Below are 10,329 nucleotides of genomic sequence, written 5' to 3'. Positions count from 1 at the left end.
AGGTTCAATAAAATGTGACACAGATTCACCTCATTTCAGGGTAGTAAATATCATCATAGGAAATTAAACATCACCACAAAGGAGTAAAGCAAATCCTAAATTACTGGGTGTATAAACAAACATAACCCTGAATGTGCACAAGTAGAAATGTCATCAAGTCAGGTAGGTGGGTAAGCACTGACTTGTTGCATTAATTTTTAAAATCTACTTTATTATTGCTATCATACTACTTCTAAACCCAAAATGAATACACAGAGAATATCAAAAATATCTATTGCATTTAATTATTCTCTTATTCTTTTGTTTTAACAGCAATATTCCATGGAGTACTTCAAAGTTTTTTATTTTCCTTTTTTCATATCAATGTTTTCTAATTTTACAATCATTAGAAACAAAATTTTAGTAATATAAAATAAAATGCTTACTTAAAAAGGTATGTGCAATTATAAAAATAAAAAATTAAGAAATGATCCTGTAGGGTTAAATTTATATCATTGTAAACTCATGTATGTATTTTTAAAATATGTATTATTTTTTAGCTCTGTACATTAAAATAGACTATGTCAATGAGTATGTGCCAATTTTTTTTCTCTACTTTCATTTCCCACTAAAGGAATCCAGGACACCTTGAAAAAACGGTTATCTCAAGTTTTCAGACAGAAAAAAATTATGGCAGAAAATATATTAAGGTGTCAATGTACTGATCTCAGCAATGTAGAGATGTGATTTTTTAATTATTATTTTCCTTTTGTATTTCCAAACATTCTAGAGTGTATATATATACTAGTGAAAGTCACTCAGTTGTGTCCAACTCTTTGTGACCCCTTGGACTGTACAGTTCATGGAATTTTCCAGGCCAGAATACTGGAGTGAGTAACCTTTCCCTTCTCCAGGGGATCTTCCCAATCCAGGGATCAAACCCAGGTCTCCTGCATTGCAGGTGGTTTCTTTACCAACTGAGCCACAAGGGAAGCCCATCTGGGGATAAAAATTAAAAGTTTAAAATTTTTTCTGTTTACAGCTTTGAAAGTGAAAGTGTTAGTCGCTCAATCATGTTCAACCCTTTGTACCTCATGGCCTGTCATCTGCCAGGCTTCTCTGTCCATGGAATTCTTCAAGCAAGAATATTGGTGTGGGTTGCCATTTCCTTCTCCTGGGGATCTTGCCGACCCAGGGATCTAACCAGGTCTCCTACATTGCAGACAGATTCTTTACCGCCTGAGGCACCAGGGAAGCTATCCTTAGCCACCTCATTTCTTCTGGCTGTAGTACTTGAGATTTACGATCTTGGTCCAGTTACTTAAACTTCTGAAAACTCATTTTATTCATTGATGAGAAAACAATAATTCTGATCTCATAAGTCTATTATTTGGACTGGTCTATATGTAAATCACTAGAGCTTTCCTCCTAGCTCAGTTGGTAAAGAATTTGCCTGCAATGCAGGAGACCTACATTCAATCCCTAGGTCAGGAAGATCCTCTGGAGAAGGAAATGGCAACCCATTCTAGTATTCTTGCCTGAAGAATCCCATGGGCAGAGGAGCCTGGTGGGCTACAGCCCATGGGGTCAGCAAGAATTGGACACAACTTAGCGACTAAACCACCACCACCATTTTTTCTCTATTTATTGTTTATAAATGTTGCTTCCTTGTTTGTTTGCTTGCTAGTTTATATATTAATAACAGAAATCATGGTTTTAAAAATCAACAAAAATAAGCAAGGAGGCATTTGAGCAGCTTTTACATAAAAATGCTTTGTATAAGTAGCATTAATGTCAGTCCTAGGGGTTCATTGGAAGGACTGATGCTGAAATGCCAATACTTGGCCACCTGATGCGAAGATTTGACTCATTGGAAAAGACCCTGATGCTGGGAAAGATTGAGGGCAGGAGGAGAAGGGGATGACAGAGGATGGGATGGTTGGATGGCATCACCGACTAAATGGACATGGGTTTGGGTAGACTCTGGGAGTTGGTGATGGACGGGAGGCCTGGCATGCTGGGGTTCATGGGGTCACAGAATTGGACATGACTGAGCGACTGAACTGAACTGAACTGAACTGAATGTCAAAAGAGTAGCAGCTCTTTCAAATTCTCATCTGAGATATTGTTTAGTATTTAACTTCACCAACACATCAGAGATCATCTGATCCTGTGTTAGTTGTATACTATTAGGCCATCATCTGGGGATCCAGAGTATAAATTAAAGGCATGTGAGGGAGTCTTCAAGTAAATGATCTATAAGCAAGCTGAGCATGTGCTCAGGGTAAACTAGGAGAGAGACATGCTATGCAGAAATGGAAGGAGGGGAGGACTTCAGGATGTCATAGCAACTAACTGCCTGCCAGAGTAGCTCTGATGCTGACCTGCAAAAAAATGTTTGGCTCTGTATAACCTCTTGGAGATGTTTTCCTATTATTTCTTTGATTATTTTATTCACTCCATTGAAAAAACTCTCTTTCTAAAGATGGTATATTCTTTCTCCTTTATTCAACAATGAATTCTTTAATAAATGCTACCAGTCAAACAAGGAGTCTGTCCCCAAAGAGCTTACATTCTAATGGTGGAGAAAATTAACAAATTAACATCAAATTAATGAATAAAGGAGCAATTTAAGATCAGGAGAAGTGCTCTGAAGGAGATAAATAGGAATGATTTGGGCAGATGGGAGGGGTTGGGCTGTGTGGTCACAGAGATCCTCTCTGAAGAGGAAACATCTGCTTAGAGACTGGAATATTGAAAAACGAAACAGCCACCCTGAGTGTTAGTTTCCCAGCAGAGCTAGTGAAAAAGAGCAAAAGTCCCTGACACAAATACCAACAAATCAAGAAATCCTATGAGACATTTGGGATTGATGGGGAAGCTGTAATTTAATTCAAAGATGTTAGATTAACAGTGGCCTGTAGGCAGGACTTCCTTGGCACTCCCAATGCAGGGTTGATCCCTGGTCAAAGAATTAGATTCCATATGCCTCAATGAAGATAGGATATCCCACATACTACAACTAAGGGCCGGTGTAGCTAAATAAGTAAATAAATACCAGAACCAAAAAACCCCACGGTGGTCTGTGGGCAATGGCAGCCAATTTTATTTCATTCTTTGGGCATTGGTAGAGTTATTGAAGAGTTTCAAGCAGTAGAACATTTTTTTTTTCTTATAGTTGCCTTTTGCTCTATAACTTGTGAGTTCCTTGATTATTATTTCTATGAGTCCTGCAGCTAATTACTTTTTTTAAATTGGCCTTAAAGGGATTTAGTTGTGAAAGTAATAAGTAAGAGGATTATAGATTGAAGGAAGAATAAAGAAACATTTAAATTTTTTATGTGGGAGAGACCTGACAAAGTTCATAAACTGAAAAAAGTAAGGTTAATTAATAGCAATAGATTGCCGGGAGAAATATCAATAACCTCAGATATGCGGATGACACCACCCTTATGGCAGAAAGTGAAGAGGAACTCAAAAGCCTCTTGATGAAAGTGAAAGTGGAGAGTGAAAAAGTTGGCTTAAAGCTCAACATTCAGAAAACAAAGATCATGGCATCCAGTCCCATCACTTCATGGGAAATAGATGGGGAAACAGTGGAAACAGTGTCAGACTTTATTTTTCTGGGCTCCAGAATCACTGCAGATGGTGACTGCAGCCATGAAATTAAAAGACACTTACTCCTTGAAAGGAAAGTTATGACCAACCTAGATAGCATATTCAAAACCAGAGACATTACTTTGCCAACAAAGGTCTGTCTAGTCAAGGCTATGGTTTTTCCTGTGGTCATGTATAGATGTGAGAGTTGGACTGTGAAGAAGGCTGAGTGCCGAAGAATGGATGCTTTTGAACTGTGGTGTTGAAGAAGACTCTTGAGAGTCCCTTGGACTGCAAGGAGATCCAACCAGTCCATTCTGAAGGAGACCAGCCCTGGGATTTCTTTGGAAGGAATGATGCTAAAGCTGAAACTCCAGTACTTTGGCCACCTCATGTGAAGAGTTGACTCATTGGAAAAGATTCTGATGGTGGGAGGGATTGGGGGCAAGAGGAGAAGGGGACAACAGAGGATGAGATGGCTGGATGGCATCACTGACTCGATGGACATGAGTCTGAGTGAACTCCGGGAGTTGGTGATGGACAGGGAGGCCTGGTGGGAGAAGGGAATCTTCCCCACCCAGGGATTGAACTTGGGTCTCCTACATTGCAGGCAGATTCTTTACCAACTAAGCAACCAGAGTAGAAGGATTGGAGATGCATACAAAGAACATTGGTGCTTCCTCCTAGACAAAACAAAAAGAGGCAAAGACAAGTTTTAGCCAGATACATTTTTAGGATAGTAAAGCAGACAAAAGCATTTAATGAAGGCATTCCAGCTTTGCATTGTAAGGGAATATAGTTCTATTTTGCTTATTTTTAGAAATTTTGCTATTGTCCTTGAAGATTTAGGTGGTCCTTCTATATTACCACAACTCTGTTTATATGTCCTTGGCTCACATATCTAATAGCACATTGGACAAGTCAATGACTTGTCTTCTTATGTTTAAACATTCATCACCTAACACAGAGGCAAATTGACACCTCTTCCTATAAGGGAGTTAGAATTAGTCTTTCAGAGAATGAAGCTGGTATAAAACAGCCAATGACCAAATATGCAGGACAGGATATAAACGAGACAGAGAAGTTAGGGGGTTCACTGAGAAACTCCAGTTCTACTGTACTTGAAAGAGTGCTTTCTTATAAAGTCCAGCATTAAATTTGTCTTCTTAGTATTTCAATGTGAAACAGATGGAGAGCTGTCAGAATATAAAATAAGTACAGTAGAATTCTTGTGAAGGAAACAGTTCTTTTCATGTGTTCATTCTTACTAATATCCTGCTTCTATTCCTTTCATTTCATCTTCACAAAATTATGACCAACTGTCAAGATGGACAGATATGCTATTGTCATATCAACCAAACAAGAGCTGTGTTGGTTTGTTATCAGACCGGATGAGTTACATATCAAGATTCTCAGTTTTATTGCCTGATGCAAGATTGCACCAAAAAATAACAATAATAGTGCTTCTTAGATAAGATTGAGTAAGGAATGGAAAGTGAAGGCTAGGCCTATGCTGATCAGAGTCAAGAAAAAAAAAAAATGTGTATGTGTTACTCAGGCAAAAAGAAGACCTAAAAGTAAGTGATATTATTTCTCAATGATAATCAGAATTACTTAAAATGTGTCAGACCTTACTCCTAAAGAGATCTGTCTCCTAAAGACAGAAATCTTCAGTCAGTTGAGTTCAGTCGCTCAGTCGTGTCCGACTCTTTGTGACCCCATGAACCACAGCACGTCAGGCCTCCCTGTCTATCACCAACTCTCAGAGTTTACCCAAACTCCTGTCCATCGAGTCAGTGATGCCATCCAGCCATCTCATCCTCTGTTGTCCCCTTCTCCTCCTGCCCCCAATCCTTCCCAGCATCAGGGTCTTTTCAAATGAGTCAAATCTTCACATCAGGTGGCCAAAGTATTGGAGTCCCAGCTTCAGCGTCAGTCTTTCCAATGAACACCCAGGACTGATCTCATTTAGGATGGACTGGTTGGATCTCCTAGCAGTCCAAGGGACTCTCAAGAGTCTTCTCCAACACCACAGTTCAAAAGCATCAATTCTTTGGTGCTCAGCTTTCTTCACAGTCCAAATCTCACATCCATACATGACCACTGGAAAAACCATAGCCTTGACTAGACAGACCTTTGTTGGCAAAGTAATGTCTCTGCTTTTGAATATGCTGTCTAGGTTGGTCATAACTTTCCTTCCAAGGAGTAAGCGTCTTTTAATTTCATGGCTGCAGTCACCATCTGCAGTGATTTTGATGCCCAAAAATATAAAGTCTGCACGGTTTCCAGTGTTTCCCCATTTATTTCCCATGAAGTGATGGGACCAGATGCCATGATCTTAGTTTTCTGAATGTTGAGCTTTAAGCCAATTTTTTCACTCTCTTCTTTCACTTTCATCAAGAGGCTTTTTAGTTCTTCTTCACTTTCTGCCATAAGGGTAGTATCATTTGCATATCTGAGGTTATTTATATTTCTCCCAGCAATCTTGATTTCAGCTTGTGTTTCTTCTAGCCCAGTGTTTCTCATGATGTACTCTGCATATAAGTTAAATAAGCAGGGTGACAATATACAGCCTTGATGTACTCCTTTTCCTATTTGGAACCAGTCTGTTGTTCCATGTCCAGTTCTAACTGTTGCTTCCTGACCCGTATACAAATTTCTCAAGAGGCAGGTCAGGTGGTCTGGTATTCCCATCTCTTTCAGAATTTTCCACAGTTTATTATGATCCACACAATCAAAGGCTTTGGCATAGTCAATAAAGCAGAAATAGATGTTTTCCTGGAACTCTCTTGCTTTTTCGATGATCCAGAGGATGTTGGCAATTTGATCTCTGGTTCCTCTGCCTTTCCTAAAACCAGCTTGAACAACTGGAAGTTCACGGTTCACGTATTGCTGAAGCCTGGCTTGGAGAAGTTTGAGCATTACTTTACTAGCGTGTGAGATGAGTGCAATTGTGTGGTAGTTTGTGCATTCTTTGACATTGTCTTTCTTTGGGATTGGAATGAAAACTGACCTTTTCCAGTCCTGTGGCCACTGCTGAGTTTTCCAAATTTGCGGACAGAAATCTTAGACCGTCATAATCCTTCTCTTAGTACTAAATAAAAATCTAAATATATATAGTGTGTGTGTGTGTGTGTGTGTGTATACACACATCCACTCATTTAGTTCTCACAACTTTATGGAGAAAATATTAATTTGTAGTCTGCCGAGAAGGAAAAGGAAGAAGTAGAGATTAGGTAGGTTCCCATGGACACATGGCTAGTAAGTTGTAAGTCTGGAAACCAACCCCAAACAGCTCAGCTTCAAAGCCTGTCCTATCAATGATTTAATGATACTGGAAGCTACTCTTTTCTTCCTTAGGGAGGGGATTGCGAGAACAGGGAGAACTATAAAAGTGTTAACTACGTAGGTCACCTCAGGCAAGTCTCAAGTTTCCTGTGTCTGCCCCAAAGCTCCACGACTCCATTGCCGATAGTGTTTCACATAAACCACGAAGAATGCTCCCTTCATAACTCAGTCAGTAAAGAACCTGCCTGTGATGCAGGAGACCCACATTCGATTCCTGGGTCAGGAAGATCCCCTGGAGAAGGATATGGCATTGCATTCCAGTATTCTTGCCTGAGAAATCCCATGGATAGAGGAGTCTGGCCGGCTACAGTCCATGGGGTAGCAAGAGTCGGACATGACTTGGGGACCAAACCAGTTGTGTATCATACACACCAATCACATACACCAATTTTGAACATATTTCTGAGGTACCTCTATAGTGCAAGCATCATTTAACTCTCTGCCTAACAGTCACTACTAATAATAGCATGTATTCTTCCTAGTAGATCAGGCTCAGGCTGTTTCTTTTCTGAAGTGGATGTGTTGGGAGAAGGGCAGGGGACTGTCTGAGCTGCACAAAAGTACCCAAGTATTTAGAAACTCATCAGATTTCAAAGGGGGCAGGAGACAGAGGAGCCAGAAGCCAGAAGAAAGGATTTAGATGTTCTTTGTGCTCTGAGCATTTTAACATGGATCTGAGGAGAATCTGCCCAGCAACCTTTAAAAAAAGGAAGCAGTGGGGGAAAGTCACACACTTGTGGCTGGTGAATTTAGAATATTTTAGCTCAAACACGGCAAATCTTTATGTTCAAATGTGGGGAGATCACCTAATATTATTGACTATGCCATATAATTGATAACTACCTTTCTAGTCTTTAAAATTTTACAAATTTTGACTTGTCTTTTTCAAGTTTTTTTTAATATCATTTTTTTTTTAAACTGGAATCTAATCTTGGAAGGCAGTATTCTACATAGGAATGTTCTCCCAGGACTGGTATTCACCTGTCTCTCGTGATTAGAATTGGAGTTATTTCTAATCGTATTTCTAAGATTCTCAGCTCTTCCATTTCCCTAGGCTCTAGGCTAGGGTCATCATTATAAAATAAAATCACAATCCTTTTTGGAAAGCCTAAGATCCCTTAAAACTTAAATCTCTTACAAAAGATTATAGAATTCTGAAAGGAGGCCAAGGGTGGGTTAGCAAAGTGTCTCATTAGTCAGTTTCTAGAAAACAGGAGACTTTGTGTGTGTGTGTGTGTGTGTGGTATTTAAGACTCTGAGAAGATGAAGTACCTGCATAAGAATGCATGTTTCATTCTGGAGCTGTTTTCCCTCAGAGAATATCTGTTGACACCATTCAGAGTGTATATCTGAATGAGATATCTCTCTTACAAGAAAATCCCTAAACAGTTGACTGTGTGATAAGCATGTACTCCATTTGTCTCTCAGCAACATGATGTCACTCTTCTTTTCCAAGCTGAGGCCTTGACTCCCATAAGTTTTCAGGTGGTAACTCACTCTGCAGGGACTCCCACTATCATGCCTGTGGTAGAACCCAGAAAACCTGCAGTCAGAAAGACACGCTGTAACTACTGACAAGATGAACTAAGCATACCAGTTCAGATCATGTCAATCAAAAATATAGTGTGACTAAAGCTAAAGCTTCTATCTTGACCCCAACAGTCCCCAAAATTATACTGCCTGGAAATTAAATCTCTTCTTCCCTAAAAAGTGGCTGATTCTAAGCAAAGATCTTTATCAAGTTTAGGTGTGAGCTTTAAAACTCTATGACTGTAAAAGAGCTGAAGTTTAGAATATGTACTTCCTCTTATTCAAAGCTTTCTTGCTAAGGGGTGGGGATCAGTTCAGCAGGATGACATGTGAAGTGGCTCTTCAGCTGTGAATAGTTCTAATTTCAGTTGCTCTTTCATTCTCTTTATCCTTATGTTGAGATGTATGGTGTCTGTTTAGAGATTTAACCACAAGTTTTATAACTTAAATTTTATTCTGCAAATTAAATATCAAATTTAATTGTATGTATTTTTAAAATCTCAAAAAAGAATCTCAGTGAGATTAAATTGTGAGTATTGGAGTATAGGAAGCATTATATCTGGGCTAGATCTCAAGCAGTACTTTGGAATTAGAGACAGGGGCTAAGTGAATAGGAAACTTCATCTTTTATCTGTAATGCTTGTGTGCATGCTCAGTTGCTCAGTCATGTCTTTCTTAGACCAATGGACTTTAGCCTACCAGGCTCCTCTGTCTATGGGATTCTCCAGGTAGGAATACTGGAACGGGTTTCCATATCCTCCTCCAAGGGATCTTCTCAACCCAGAGATTGAACCTGTATCTCCTGCATCTCCTGAATTAGCAGGCTGATGGATTCTTTACCACTAGTGCTGCCTGTGAAGCCTTTTATCTGTAATAATTTAAGTGAAACACCTTACTTGGATACATTTAAGTATGTAGGCTGTTAGATAACTTCCACTTTTAAATATAATTGAATCTATAAATAATGTACATTAACATGTTAGCTGCTTCAGCAATATGTGAACCATGAACTTCCAGATGTTCAAGCAGGTTTTAGAAAAGGCAGAGGAACCAGAGACCAAATTGCCAACATCCGCTGGATCATCAAAAAAGCAAGAGGGTTCCAGGAAAACATCTATTTCTGCTTTATTGACTATGCCAAAGCCTTTGACTGTGTGGATCACTAGAAACTGTGGAAAATTCTGAAAGAGATGGGAATACCAGACCACCTGACCTGCCTCTTGAGAAACCTATATGCAGGTCAGGAAGCAACAGTTAGATCTGGACATGGAACAACAGACTGGTTCCAAATAGGAAAAGGAGTATTTCAAGGCTGTATCTTGTCACCCTGCTTATTTAACTTCTCTGCAGAGTACATCATGAGAAGCGCTGGGCTGGAAGTAGCACAAGCTGGAATCAAGATTGCTGGGAGAAATATCAATAACCTCAGATATGCAGATGACACCACCCTTATGGCAGAAAGTGAAGAGGAACTAAAAAGCCTCTTGATGAAAGTAAAAGTGGAGAGTGAAAAAGTTGGCTTAAAGCTCAACATTCAGAAAACTAAGATCATGGCATCTGGTCCCATCACTTCATGGGAAATAGATGGGGAAACAGTGGAAACAGTGTCAGACTTTATTTTTTTGGGCTCCAAAATCACTGCAGATGATGATTGCAGCCATGAAGTTAAAAGACACTTACTCCTTGGAAGGAAGTTACGACCAACCTAGATAGCATATTCAAAAGCAGAGACATCACTTTGCCAACAAAGGTCCGTCTAGTCAAGGCTATGGTTTTTCCAGTGGTCATGTATGGATGTGAGAGTTGGACTGTGAAGAAAGCTGAGCTATTGATGCTTTTGAGCTGTGGTGTTGGAGAAGACTCTTGAGAGTCCCT

This window comes from Bubalus kerabau, chromosome 2, assembly GCF_029407905.1.
Source record: "Bubalus kerabau isolate K-KA32 ecotype Philippines breed swamp buffalo chromosome 2, PCC_UOA_SB_1v2, whole genome shotgun sequence".
Lineage (NCBI taxonomy): Eukaryota > Metazoa > Chordata > Mammalia > Artiodactyla > Bovidae > Bubalus > Bubalus kerabau.
This window is presented reverse-complemented; position numbering follows the sequence as displayed.